This window comes from Rhincodon typus, chromosome 14 (assembly GCF_021869965.1).
Source record: "Rhincodon typus isolate 14 chromosome 14, sRhiTyp1.1, whole genome shotgun sequence".
Lineage (NCBI taxonomy): Eukaryota > Metazoa > Chordata > Chondrichthyes > Orectolobiformes > Rhincodontidae > Rhincodon > Rhincodon typus.
In genome coordinates, this window is record NC_063345.1 from 47662934 (window position 1) to 47678842 (window position 15909).

Consider the following 15909-nt stretch of genomic DNA (forward strand, 5'->3'; position numbering starts at 1 on the left):
GCCTCCCCCTCTCTCCCTATTTCTTTCAGAACCCCCTTCCCCTCCCCCATTTCTGATGAAGGGTCTAGGCCCAAAACGTCAGCCTTTCTGCTCCTATGATGCTGCTTGGCCTGTTCTTTCGGATTTGACTAACTCAGTCAATGGTGGTACAGCTGAACTAGTGACTTGGTGATGGACAATGATGTCCCCAGTGCATTGTGCATTTTGTACTATAGCCACTCGCAGTGGCTCCTAAGTAATTTCTAGTGGGGGAGGAATGGTATGTGATAATCAGCCCGAGATTTCCTTGCTCATGTTTGATTTGATGTCATGAGACATCATGGGATGTAGAATCAATATTGAGGATTTCCAGGGCAACTCCTTTTCCAATGTATACCACAGTTTCACCACCTTTCATTGGATCTGTCCTGCCTGTGGGTCAAGATATACCCAGGGATAGTGATAGCGGTGTCTGAGGCATTGGCTATAAGGATTGATTCTGTGAGAATAACTAAGTCCTGCACACCTTGCTATATCTTACTGTGTTGTAGTGTGGTATGGTGAGAATGGTCCACAGTGCACTAATTTATGAAAGAGATGTTGCTGAAGTCGTAGCACTTTTCAAAATAATTCAATGTCTTTAATTTTACTAACAATGTACGTCATAGCTAAGCACAAGATCTAAGCAGCTGCTTCTCTTTTCAAAGACTGCCCATCATCATCCTCTTCATGATATAATCACTGACATAGCTTCCTATGTACTTTCTCGATAGTTAACCCTTTTTTCAACTCCCTTCCTATTTTTAGGAACGTCCTCAAACCTTTCTCTTCAAGCTTGCCCTCAGTCCTCTGTTCTTTATTTTTCCTACCTTATCGGTTTTCAGTTTTTCTTTCATTCCTAATGTAAGTACTTGGGATGTCTCCCTCCGTGTGAAAAGTGTTTGACATATCAGTTCTGAAGATTAGTTATTGGACTTGAAACTTTAACTCTGTTTGTCTCTCCACACATGCTGCCGGATCTGCTGAGTGTCTCCCGCATTTGTATAATTTACTGTAGGTTTTGCTGTAGAATGTCAATACAATGTTAATTAAAGACTTTGACCTTTTACTTATGTTTTCTGGGAATGATTGGGATGTCCACAGAACCTATATCACACTACATAAGGAAGGAGAATAAAGCTTTTTCTAACTACAAGCTTCTCTAATTTCTAAAATTAAAGCTGTTACTGGAAGAACATTTTTTTTTAAAGTATCCAGCTAGAAGTCCTTCAGAAAAAGCTATTCAGAAATGTTGCTAGCCTACTCAAGAAAAGAAAGCCTTAATTTTTCAAGGAAGGAGGTAATAGATCAAATCATTTTCCAAACATTTTGTAGGAAATAATTTCTTCACTGTGGTGCTGAGTGTAGAACAATTAAAGTACAAGACCGTATTAAGAGGAAAATGCACAAAATAGTGTTCAACAGAAATTATACAGTGATGCCTGAGGCATCTTTCTGGAAGGAAAAAAAAGTCATGGGGAGAACCACATTAGGTCAATTTTTGCTCCTCTCCATGAACTGGCAAGTCTGACGAACAGGCTGCTTATCTGGCTTTTCAGCAAAAGACGAGATTGAAGGTGGAAGACAATTCGATTGAAAAGGGAAAAGACATTTCAAAAATGGCCATTGTCATCCTTAGATCGTGCGTTGTTAACAGTTCCTCCATTGTGCAATGAAATATGTCATTTAGTTGCAACGGGTTCAATGATTACAGCAGTAGGAAGCAATTATAAAAATTTGGGGGCTTTCACAAGTTGTATTGCAAGAGTTAGCGCTGTAAATCAGAGGTCAAGATGTTGTATTATTTGAAGGACAAACTTCTCTGCAGTGACTTCAAATTACAGTTTTTAGAGAAGAGTGCTTTGAATATTGAGCTTGCTTGGAAATGATAGTGATGTCCTTTAGAATGAGTAACAATACCCATTGGAAAGTTCTTTTCATCACTGACAAGAGGACGTAAGCGAGCTCTGGGAGCAAAATGTTTGAGAAGGTGGTGCAAGCTTCTGAAGACTGTGCTGTCCTCCCTCATTTTATGCTGGTGAACATTGAACTTTTGGAAAGCTACATCATTAATATCTCATAACAGTCATAACGAAATACCTAAAATGTTGCAAGCCTGCAATACACTGTTAGAAAACAAATTGTGGTAACATTTGCAACTGTCACTTGCTGTGCAATGAAATTTAGCAGATATAATCGCATCTTCATTTCCCCACAGTTAATCGCTGTAGCAATTCACAGTATATATTATTCATGGTTAATCTTTCAGAAAAAGCTGCCAAAAGAATACGGGTGCTCCACATTGAGAAGATGTTTGAATATTTCCATATTGACTAAAAATTGAGGCATTTATTTGAGGGTAGGTTCTGTTCAAAGTGTAGATAGCTAGACTTTAAGGTCCAACCAAACCTTTATGTTGCATATTTGTAGAACCAAGCACTGGCAGCTCATAGTTGCCATATGTTGCTGCCAGCAGTGTCTTTTTTATGTTGCGTCTGCAGGCTTTTCTGCCTGTTCAATGGTGGACTCGATAGGATCACTAATGAGACTCAACAAGAAAGGTACAACAACAAGATACAGTTTGTTACATGATAGCAATAACTACAGCTATGTAAGTCATACTTAGAAAGACTAACAGGAGCCAGGATGACATGTTTGACCCCCTTCAGGAGCCAGAGTTCATCTCGTTTATTGTCCGTCTACAGTTGTGTGCCATTATCAGACTGGGTGAAGCCTAAAGCAGTCTTGAAAATTAACTCTTAAAATTATCACCTTATACAACATCTCCCTCAAACTGTTACTTCCACAGTTAACCTTTCTATATTTAGATATATTACTACCTTTACATTTGCCAGTATCCCATGTCCCTTCAAGACTCTAACTTCACAAATGCAGGTGGTTTCAAAATTCTTCCAGAAGATGTTCTCTTTGGACTTGGAAGATTAGCAGGTCTTTTGCCTTAGGACTGCTGACCTTGACTCTAATCTGTTGAAGGATGTTTTATCTCACAGATATCCTTTGCAGCTGATTTTGTTCCTAATAACCTGGTAGTTGGTTCATTATCCTATCTGGCAGTCCCTGAATTCCCTTTACAAAGGAACTTACCCGCGATAACCCAATGGCTCCAATACATCATTTGAAGGTCCTTTAATCTCATGATTGTCCGTCATGAAAGACAGATGCTCTGTTGAAACAAGTACATTGCTCCTTGCAGTTTCCTAGCTTTTTAGGTTAGGCAATCCAATCTGTGGATATTGATCAAGAGCCATATGCAGCTCAATTACCTTTTGCACAAGTAAATCTTTGCTTCCAACCTGCTGGCAGATCTGATTTGAATTATATAAGATTTTTATTTCACTTTTGTTGAATATGTTAGATGTCTTCATTTGTTCTTCGCGGATGTCTTCCTAGTGAGCTAGGACATCTTAGCATCATAGAATCTCTACAGTGCAGATAGAAGACATCTGGCCCATCAGATCTGCACCAACTTTCCGAAGAGCATCCTACCCAGACACTACCCCCACCCACACCTCCTCACTTGCATCAGTATTAATAACTATGTCACCTACTTCTATCTAATTTCTTAATACTCGCTTCTCTTTCATTCCAGGAGAAAAATAGTCCACAATATGGAAGAAAGAGTCAAGAAGGTAGTGGGCTGTCCAATCCTTATTTCCTATGAGGAGAGTATATGGATTCTGACTGCCCTGAACTGTGTCTGAACTCCTGGAATGGGACTAGAATCTGCCCTTGACTAACTGTTCCAGGGCTCCCTGACTGAAAGTTATCCCCTTTGATCTGACTGAGGCATGCTGGCAACCATAACAAGTTTCCTGCTTTGTATTTACACTAAATGGCAAGGCAAGACAGTAGTTAAATGAGCCTGGTAGCTCTGCTGAGGGGTCAAAGTGTAAAAAGCCATGGTAATGCAAATTAAGGATGCTGAGAGCATCCAGGAGGGTTCAGAGTGAGTAAGGGCTATGACAGCTAGTGAACAGCCTGGTGAGGCATCCTGCTCCAGTCCCCGGGGCTGAGTGCATGTCTCTGACAGCACAGAATCCTTGCTGCAGCAATACAATATTAATTGCCGGGCCAGCCTAAGGTGCAGCATTGAAGTGAAGAATCATTTTGTCAGTGAATTGGAAATACAATGAGGGTTCCTCGAGGCTGACATATATAGGGTGCCAATGTCTATGGATGTGGGGTTCATGTGACCAGTGTCCATGGAGCGTGCTCTGAGGTGTTGATGCCTAGTTTTCAGGTCCTTTGGAGCAAGTAGTGAGCTCAGTTTGTCAGGTAGCCATGTCGTGTTTTCTGAGTGTTGAGCTTGTTTTGTCTGTTTGATAAGCAAGGAAACTGAATACTAATGTAATGTGTTTGTCCATTAATAATCTCCCTTAATTGGCAACTTGCCACTACCTAGCAAGAAATTTGCCGCACTACTTGTCAAATGTGTGAAAGACAGAGAGATGCCTCCAACATTGAGATAGGCTCCACCCAAAGTTTTGTCAGATTCTGCCACAAATTGCAGTCTAGCCAATGGCGCTGAGATCCCTATAAGATTCCACCTCTATCTCATATTACTATTCAATTGAGCACCCAGTTTTTGGGCAATCTTTAATTAATATGAGCAATATGCTGGAGGACCCGCTAACTGCACTTAATTATATGTACCATCACACACTTCCTTTAATAAAGTCAGTTTACCATTGGTCAGATTTATTTTTAATGATGTCCTTAACTAGCACTTTCTCTTCAGCTGCAGAAGAAGTAAGTTAAAATAATTTAAAACCTTAAAGCTAGATGGAAAGTTCAAATATTTTAAACAATGATTCTTACAATAAGGATGATTTAAATTTTCTATTTGAGGTCTTGAGATTCATATGTTTAATTCAACAGCAAGTGGTGCATGTAGCCACAAGACTACCAGGGATGCTATTAAGCTAAAGATGAACAGATTTTACATTCTGGTGTGCACTGTGGTATTGATATTCCAGCTACATCAACAATCTTTTGTAACAGATTCTCTATTGCAGAATCTAATGTGTATACTCTTCTGCTTCACTGGGATTTCAAGCTTGGCTTTCTGTCAAGATTATTAACTGATAATATTTTATGCTAGTTAGCAGCTTTAATTAAGTCGCCCGTATAGTCACAGATCACTAGGCTTCTAACTTGCAACTTTCAGTGTGAATGCCAGCCTTTGATAATGTTAAAAGCCATCAAGCCACATGCACTGAGCCTGAATGTTTTGTTTCAGCTGAGCTAGTACATGGATCATTGTGCTGCAGCTGCAAAGCAACCTAGCTCAAGAGAAGCGCTGTGAACTGTCAGGATAAATCCAGAATGAAGGAGTTAGCTGATTACTGAAGCATCTGTGTGGAGAGCCACCAGTTAAAGAAGTAATGGTGACAGAAGGAAACAACAGTGTGGTTGCATAATTGTCAAGTTATAATCCTTGAATTAAATTCAATCAATTAGTACTGGCCTGTAATTTTAAAACTAAACTATTATACGTAATTGATTCAATTATTCGAAACAGGATAACAGACAGAGTGAGAGCAATATATTAGATGTTTAATATTTAGTTTCCTACAACACATATTATGAAATGAATAAATTATTCTGAAGGGTTTACTAACAGCCTTCTGAGGTAAATTGAATACTAATAATGATAGGACATATTATTTTGAGAAATATTATTGTTCACACAACTAGTCACAAGACTAACTGATTTGCAAATACCAAGCTGGGGCTGATTTGGAGAATTTGTCACAGAGGTAGCCAGCCACAATATGAATATTCCTCTGACACATTTTATTCAGCATCTGCCATTTCTCAACGGTGGAAACATATACAAATTGCAAACAACTCTACAAGAACCTTTCCTATAATTAATAAGTTGTGCAATTCAAGAATATTAGCCATCAAATGTTTGTTCTTTCTGGGAGGTTGAGGATTTGTGGAGCTTCATAGCTGAAAACAGCAGAGAATCTGCATTCAAAACAGTAGCAGCAATTAATACAGACTGTTTACACCCCTGTGTGATCCATTGAAACTAGACTTTCATCAAACCAACATCTTTAATTGAGGATGAGGAGGAAAAACAACCTCCAGTCATGTTAAGAGAATCTAATCAGCCATCTAATCAGTCTGACAATGAAGATGTGCACCATTTAAGAATATGTTTATAAAAAGATGTAACATTGAGAAACAGAAAAGAGAATGAATGGACAATGAACTCAGAAGAAAAGACCACAAAAAATAAGCATGGAATGACTTTGGCACCAACTATTTGACAGCATCTAAAAACAGCTGCAAAGGAGGCAAGCTGCATGCAGGTGTTCATGTGGCACAGGCTAAGTGCACTCAATATGTGCTGGGGTTTCATTAAAATGACTCAACCGTACAGGCAATGCCACCTGTACCATTCAGCAGTTGCTGTTTGTGTTTCATGCCACTTAAAGGCAGTCAGCCCCACTTAAAAGGGAGGCACCCTCAGACTGTAGTCAGTAGGGAATTCTGTTAAAGCAGTTAACATAGCTGTAGGAAGACTATACAGAGTTTCAAACTTTCCATGTTGCAGCAAAGACAGAATTAGTCCAAAATTAAAAAGCCTGCCAAGTTACCGGTAATACTATGCCTAATGTCCACGCTACAGGAATGTTCACAGGATAGATAAACAGGCAAATATTAGGGACTAGCAGAGATCCACAAAAAAATTGTGGCCAAATTTGTACATTTATTGCAACAGGTATGTGGAATTTTTGTTTTTTTTTTCACCAACTATGTTAACAGAACTAAAATTCATTCTCACCACGGAAAAGAAAGCTATATAAAGCTGGCAATATGTAAAAACTGGCCAAAGAATACAAGTACAAACTTTCTCAAAACTTCAACACAGTGGCTTGTTTATACCAAGGCTTGACCAAGGGGGACGCACTGGATGCAAAATACCAGGGCCCAGGGACTATGGGGAACTTTGCATTTAAGTCCTCTTTTCTGTATAATGTATTAATGCCATCCGTCCTTAATTCATTGTTCTGATGCAAACTCAGTTCCTACCAGTTCCACTTATTTCCTTAGCCAGTAACAAGTGGATGTGAGATGTGGAGAGAGTAGGGATTGGTATAGGGTTTCAGCTTTCCAGTGCTCCGTGGTGCTGTCCAACACCCATACAGGATTGTTGGGGCTGGCACCAGTGGGCATGGACATGTGCATGGCAGTCGGATTTGTGAAAATATTAGGTATACAACACCAGGCACTGGCAAGGCAAAACATAACCGTAAGTCTACAAATCTACTTTGTTAATATTAAAATATTTTGTGAATTTAAATGAGCAGATTAAGGGCTTGAAAAGAGATGATATTTGATTCCTATTTTTCCCCTAAAATTCCTCACCTATTTAGATATCTCAAATGCTACATTTGTGCAGCACCTGGCATATTCCAAATAATTTGGCATTATATTTTGCAATGATGGTTTTGTTTTACATCACAAATGGACAGCAGTGTACAATTGTCTTTAATTGATCCTAAGTACCATAGATAATCCATTGATTGTGATCATATGAACTTTAAATTGAAGCCTGATTCTTTGAAAGCCCTCACTGGAATAGTTCACAGAAATGGAATACAGGCCATTGTTTAATGAATAAAAACGCACCTCATTTCTCTTTGAAGCTGAGGAAGAGTTAGTCAGAAAATTCATAATGTGTATAATTGATCCAATGTTGTAATTCACTCTACAGATGCCTCAGTGCGTGGCTTTCTTTGTGTGAATGGATAGTTTTCAACTCCACATTACAAAGGTTAATTCTTACAAATGACATACTGACTGTCATTGACTACCTCTTGAATCAGAGGATCTGAAGGAAAGGATTCAGTTATTCAAATGGTCTTTGAAAAAAACTTTCACACGGAGAATGTAAATTAATATAATGCAGTGTGTCTTCGTCTTCAATCATTGTCGTTATATATATTTAAGCACAACATATTCAGTTTTAATGAAATCGACGCTGTGTGCAAAGAAATTGAAATTCTGGGGCAAGCAGAATTGTCAAGTTTATTTTAAATTCAATAATTTAAAATTGTTACAGAATGTGATCAGTGGGCCTGGAAACAGAAGTATCAGGGCCTATGATTTCTCTTCCTAGTCTGTACTCAAAGAATATGAAAGACTAGATGGTAATTGTTTTCTCCAGAGTGTAAAAAATATGTTTACATCTGATGGGCTGAATATTATTTGAGGAGTAAATGCTGTATTCCCGTGAAATCTGATTGTCACGATTACGGCACTAACCATGAAAGAAAATCATTTCTTGACTACCAGTCTTCTTCCTTGACAAAGCCCTGGTTTAGAATTCAGGTTATTTTTAAGAACATCAGGAGGGGTCAGCCATGCTTGGCAAGTGTCTTGGCTGATGCTTGAAAGAAAATGTTGAGACACTCACTCACTCATAGATGGAAGGTCCTCTGGGCCTTTACTTATCAGCAGTCGTCAGTCCAGGGGCAGACATGTTGTTCGGCACTGTGCTATGTCAATCTTACACCTGCACCATATGACACTAGTGTGTGTGTGTGTGTGTGTGTGTGTGTGCGTGTGTCCCCTTCATGGAAATATCCATGTTTCAAAGTCAAAGGGAAAGAGTTTTCATTTAAGTCAGGGTGTCCTGGTGCAGTAAATAACAGTCCAAGAGTGTCGGCACAGTCTTGCAGCCACTTGAGAGAGGAGGGATCCTCTCCTTGTGTGGAGCTGAATATCAGACATCCCACTACCCACTTTTTTTGCCTGATTGTGGGCTGTTTTCTCCTGGAAGGTGACAAAGGGAGGGATAGAGTGAGCTGAAAGTGATTGGTACAGCTGTTAATTTTGGTGCAGGCAGGGGTAAGATGGTGAGGTGAGGTAGCACAGAGGCTCTGCATAGTTACTAAGGGAATGGATGGATATGTGAGAGAATTGGATGGATAAGAGGGAGTGAGGGAAGATGTTGCAGACAATAGCGAGGGTGACAGGGCATGGACGTTGGTGGGAGGAGTATGTAGTCGTAGAAGAGATAACGCGAGAGTGAGGCAGCAGAGAGAAGATGCTGATACTTACCCTGGTGGAATGGAGGTCATTGACTGCTGGGCATACCTCCAGTTGGCTGAGACTGTGCTGACTCGGTGGCAGCCTCAGACCAGACCAGCAGGATCTGATGTCACGGCACCTTCTGCCAGTCCATTGGGAAGAGGACATCGCTTCTCCCCATCGCCCATCTAACAGGACATCTTGGTCCCTGTCCTCAAAGTGGGGCACCAATTTCCTCTTATCTGTCATATCCAGGTCAAATGTCATGAACTGTGCAGGGCAGTTCCAGACTGACAGTGCTTGACCAGGTATCAAAGTTCCCTTTTGTAGGCGGTGCTGGTGCAGGGATCCTGGCAGTGGTGAATACCTACAACTATGTTGAGTTCATCGAATAAGAGGAGCATCATAGGGAATGGATAGGTAGTTAATGAGCAAGTTTGGGATGATAGTACAAGATAACACACTAGGTCTCGCAAAAAGAAATTCTCCGTGCCACTTTGTCAAAATATGGTAAGATTCAGGATATCATGACACCATGCTTTTATATGCTACAGAGCCCATAGCAGATAATGGTAAGACAAAGCATAGAAGAAAGTACTACCAACTCTGAGGAGGTTATTAAAGTATTTGATTCATACATTAGCCCAAAGCACAATATAGTAACAGAAAGTGCAAGTTTCAATCAATGATCTCAGCGAAAGGGCAATTTGATTGAGGTGTTTTTAACAGATTTTTACAAATTGGTGGGATAATGTGGATATGGAGCCTTAAAGACTGAGTAAATTAGAGATTGCATTGTAGTAGATGTTAAGGATGAGAAATTGTCAGATTTCCTTCATTCTGAGGAGGAGCTCACCTTGGAACAAGTGATCCCAAATAACTTCTGAAAAAGAGACCAGGATTCAAAATTGATCTGTGCTTTGAGGGCACACCAAATATCCTTCTGACATGGTCAGATGACTAGGCCCCAATATGGCATAAATACCCTCTCAAAAGCCCACTAAAACTCCAAGGATTGTAACTTAATGTCATTGACCATATTGGAATAGGTGGGGTTGTATTTTTAATTTGTGGTTCAAAATCTTTCAAATAGCTTGGATTATGCTATTGTATCTTCTTTTATTTTGCACAATAAATTTATTATATTATAATTTATAGAAATATGTACAACTTAAGCATCTTACTTTAAAACCAAATTTACAGCATTGTGTGCTTGTTTTTCAGAGAAAGATCACCTCATTGAATAAAATTAGTAAATTATAATTTTTAAAGCCAGATTTCAGTCAGTCTGACTTGTCCACTAATAACAACATCAGCTGTAATCATAACATTGGAATGAAACAGAGACAAAGACTAAATAGGGTGAACCTTAACTGTCACTTCCAGTGCAGTCTCTATGAAGTGGAATTAGCTGAGCATGTTCCATTTGGGTTTGTATTGACCTGAAAACTGCAGCTTTAAGTAGGTGTGTCAGTCTCATCAGATTTGTTTGGCAGCATCATGGCAAATACTGTCTAGTGAGTTGGACCAGTTGATTGGCATCCCTTCACTCATCTTGTCAATTCAATCATGAAATACTATGGAAGGAATCTCAGTTGGGAAAATATGGCAGAATTAGAAGAAATGAGATTTTGAACATGGAGGAAAAAGGCCGATTCTGCAACCAAGTTTTGAACAGTGAAACAAGAAGCCGTCTAACAAGATGCTTATTTGCATTCATTTACATTCCATTAGTATCCAATTGCATTTTATTGATATGCATTTTCCACTGATATCCATCTCAGGGTTGTATTAGCACTCATTCACTTTGCATCTACTGGGGTGCTCATAGCATCTCTGCCATAACTTGCATTGCCTTTTTGGGAGTTGCCACATCATTCAGAACTTAAAAGCTCACAGTATTGCTTTCTGGCCTTGCTGTTTAGTGTAAACACAAAGCCAGGCATCTTGTCCCGGCTGTCAGCAGCAATCAGTCAAGCGACTGGACATAAAACAAAACAAACAACTGCAGAAGATGTGAAACAAATACAGAAATTGCTGGGCAGCACAGTGTCTCAGTGGTGAGCACTGCAGCCTCACAGAACCAGGGGCCTGGGTTGATTACTCCCTGCGATGACTGTCTGTGTGGAGTTTGCATGTTCTCCCTGTGTCTGCGTGGGTTTCCACCAGGTGCTCTGGTTTCCTCCCACTGTCCCAAGATGCAGGCTAGGTGGATTGGCTATGATAAATTACCCACAGTGTTCAGCGATGTGTAGGTTAGCCATGGGAAATACAGGGTTACAGGGATAGGATAGGGGGATGCTCTTTGGAGGGTCGATGAGGACTTTTGGGCCAAATTAGCCTGCTTACAAATTTTCTAGCAGCAATTGCGGAAAGAAAACCGAGTTTTGAGCCCAGTGACCCTTCTTCGGGACTGATATTAGCTAAGTAAATGTAGTATTTATATTGGTGATAGGACCTGGGGGCGTGGGTGTGGATAAAGGACATGGAAGGAGGTGTTTATGCCCTAAAATTATTGAACTTGATAGAGCCCAGATGGCTGCAGGATTCCCGAACAGAAGGTGAGATGCTGTTCTTCTGGCTTGTGCTGAGTCTGAACATTTCCTTTCATGTCCTTACCCATCCCCAAAGCCCAAACCCTGTCATCACATGGGCTGTTTTCAGTGCAGCAAATCTTTTTTCACTATGATAATCAGTTCTGAAGGAGGGTAATTGAATCTGGTTTCTCTCCACATATGCTGACAGATCTGCTGAGTTTCTCCAGCAATTTCTGGTTTTGTTTCCGTTCTTTGTTTTATATTAGTGTCCCCATTATCAGCTTTTCTTCTTCCCTGGCTGACTATCAACCATCCTTTTGTCTACTTAACTTTCTTTCCCTTTCTCTGGGCTCCCTCTCCACCTCTCTGCTCACTCGTTCTCCCCCTTACCCCTGTCATCAGCATAAATACCACCTTTTCCCGGCTACTATCAGTTCTGAAGAAGTGTCACTGCTTGAAACGTTAACTCTGCTTTCTCTCCACAGATGCTGCCAGACCTGCTGAGTTTCTCCAGCAATTTCTGTTTTTGTTTAAGTAAATGGACATGTTGCTGTACGGCACCATGCTACATCAATGTCACACCTACAGCATATGGCAGTAGCTTATAAGGTAAACACCCTGCACAGGCTTCAATCATATGGACATGTCTTGTTGGAATTGTAACCAATGGATCCAGCTACAATACAGATTATCATCACTGTGGCCATGATGCAATGAAAGCCTAGGGAACTTGAAATGGAGCAGATGTGTCAGCAAGTCCAGGAGTAGAAGCTACCTCCAGCAGCTGCTGAAAAGCATCCACATGAACAAGATGAAGTTCCTCTCAGGAGGTACAGGAGGCCCAGAGTCTATTGTTCTCATTGCCATTCCATCCAGATGAGCAAAGCTCAATGTTGCCATAGATAGTAGACGTCCTGGGACACTGGCACAGAACTATACCACCTGAGGGAACAGAACATATAATCTGAAGGATCGGTGGCCGTTGTGGCAGATAATTTACTAAATAATCTCAGTAGTCTCAAGGTACAGGTCAATGATTGTTTACTGTGCCAGCATTGGGAGTGTCCACGCCAGGAAAGATTCTGAGGTAGCACTCTAACTTAACGAGATTCATCAGCTATCATACGTTTTAAGTCACGTAGACAGTATGTTATTCGAATTCTGAAATGGCCTGTTTTAGATAAACATCTTGCTTTCCACACAATCCAAAAGTGGCAAGGTGCCAGGTCCCCCTGTTCTCATCACTTCCTGTCTTCCCAGGTGCCATCCAATATCATCTCTGAGGCCTGTGTTATGCTCTCCTCCTTGACTAGACCCCATTGCTTTGTCTTTCTCAGTGTGGGACGGAGTCATCCTCACCTTTCATTTCCAAATAATGCTTCAGGATTATTGCCGGTTCATCCATGTTGCATTTTCACAGAAATTCTGTCCGTCTGCTGCATCAGTAGCTAAGCACTTATGCCGTTTAACTAACTTTTCTTTTAATCTGACTAGCTTCTTGAATAAGAATAAATGAAAATGAATCTAAAATGATTTATATGATTTTTGCTTATGAAGTTAAAACTCTCTCCCTCATTCTAATCCCAGCTGGAACTACATGTGGTTTTGCAGTTTAACTCATGTCATTCCAAATTTCCCCCTAATAGCCCCTCCTTTCAGCCCTTCACCAATAGGCCAAGTGGCTGACCAATGATGTTAATCAACCACTTACTTTCCTGTCCACCATCACCATTAATATTGGCCAGAAATCCTGCTTACGGTCATAAATTTGGGTGGTTAGACAATCTGTATCAATCAATCTTTATTCCAGCATAAAGTTCACTACCCTATTACCGCAGTTGCTAAATCTATCTTTCCACTGCCATTTCTTGTGTTCTTTTCTTGGATGGGAAATGAGGCAGGTCAGGTATATGACTAGTAGCATTTGAATTATAACAAAGGCAATGGGAGATAATCTCGATCCATGGGTGTATTTGTATGTTCGAGCCCAAGTTCCACAAATCCTCCTACCTGGGTTGGAGTATCAATCTGATCATTGTGGTCCTCTAAGGCTCGAGTACATTGCTGAAGATTGAAATATGTTCTATGTATCCTTTGAGCCTGTTCCTGAATCATTGTCGAGTGTTCCAGTAGGAAGGGAATTTCACAAGAATACTTGTTCAAGAACTGTAAGAATTTATTCTTCAAAACTTTCTGTGAGCAGTAGGTCAACTGTTTCTGTCTTGTTTATTTCCACTAATTCCACTTTCCCTATTCTTGCTGGTATTTCTGGATTGAAGCACACAATATGATTGGTTATGGGGCACAACTGACTGCTCCTGTATGAAAGATTCTGCCATGATGTGGTAATATAATAACCCCCATTGCCGAGATATGCAGAATGGGTCAGCTCTTTTAAAGCCCCTATTGTTTTCATTGCACAATTTATTGTAGCATTAAAGCTGCACATTTCCTCTTCTGCATCACATATACAATGTGCACAAAACTGCTGTGGCAGTCTCTACTCTACACCCATTCTAGCCATGTATTAATGATATTTCCTTCTATCTCTACAGTTTATGACAGCAATTGTGGTATCTAATATAATGATTCCCTGTAATTACCCCAATGTTTTCTATTCTGTACAGAACTTTGACTGATGTTACAACGAAAAGTACAGCACATGAACAGGACTTTTGGCCCAGGAAGCCTGCACCAACACATTGATAGAAAGAATGAATGATTTTATTATCCCGTATATTTTCCAGTGAGAAAAGCAGTAAAATACAGTGAAAGTTTTGTCTCTACACCATCTGTATTCCTCTATTCCCTGCCTATTTATATATTTGTCAAGTTGCCTCTTGAATGTTGCTATTGTATTCACTCCACCATCCCATCTGGCAGTGTATTCCAGGCACTTTCCACCCTCTGTGTAAAAAAAACCTGCCTCTCACATCTCCTCTAAACTTACGCCATTTTACCTTAAACCTACGTCCCCTAGTAATTGACATTTCCACCCTAGGCAAAGGTTCTGCCTATCTATGCATCTCACAATTTTATAAACTTCTCAGGTTGCTCCTCATCCTTTGATGTTCAAGTGAAACCACACCAGATTTGTCCAATCTTTCCTCATAACTAATACTGTCCAAACCGAGTAACATCCTTGTAAATTGTTTCTGCTACCTCTCCAAAGCCTCCACATCATTCTGGTAGTGTGGTGACCAGAACTGCGCACAATGTTCAAAATACAGCCTTTACTAAAGTCCTATTCAGCTGCAACATAACTTGCCAATTTCTATACTCTATGCCCTGACTGATGAAGACAAGCATGCTATGTGCCTTCTTAACAACCTTGTCCACTTGTGTTGCCACTTTAAGCGAACTGTGGACTTGTACACCTAGATCCCTCTGTATGTTGATGCTATTAAGGATTCTGCCATTTACTGTATACTTCCCTCCTACATTAGATCTCCTAAAATGCATCACTTTGCATGTGTCTTGATTAAACTCTGCCCAAGTCTCCAGTCTATTTATAATCCTGCTGTATCCTCTGGCAACCCTCCTTGCTACCCACAGCTCCCCTAATCTTTGTGTCATTCACAAAATTACTAATCATACACAATCTACATATTCATTCAAAGCATTTATATATATTACAAACAACAGGGGTTCCAGCACTGATCCTAGCGGAACACCATTGGTCACAGATCTCCAATCTGAAAAACACGCTTCCAGCACTGGTACTCTGTCTTCAATGACTAAGCCAGTTCTGCATGCATCATACTCGTTCACCATAGATCCCATGTGACTTCACCTTTTGTATTAGCCTGCCATGAGGGATCTTGTTAAAGGCTTTGCTAAAGTCTATATAGACAACATCAGTTACCTTTTTCACATCCTCAAGAAACTCAATCAATTTTGTGAGACACGACCTTCTCCATACAAAACCATGCTGCCTATCGCTAATAAGTCATATAGTTCCAAATTGAATAAATCTTATCCCTAAGAATCTTCTCCAATAATTTCTTCACCACTAACATAAATCTCACCAGCCCATAATTTCCTGGATTATCCCTGTTTGCCCTTCTTACACAAAGGAACACATTTGGATATTCTCTAGTCCTTTGGGGCCTCCCTTGTGATGAAACAGGATACAAGTATTTTGTACGAGGTCTCAGTAATTTCCTCACATGCCTCCCTCAGCATTCAGGGATATATCCCATCAGGTCCAGGGGACTTTGTTACCTTATTGTGTTTCAAAACACCCAACACAACAATCTTTTCTTATATCGACATGTCCTAGAAT

The 15909-nt window shown here is 40.3% G+C and overlaps 1 protein-coding gene across 1 annotated transcript in view; it reads right to left on the reverse strand.

Annotated features, from left to right (window-relative positions):
* Positions 1–15909, reverse strand: part of drp2 (dystrophin related protein 2) — a 316071-nt gene that overhangs the window by 232014 nt on the left and 68148 nt on the right. The window lies entirely within an intron of this gene.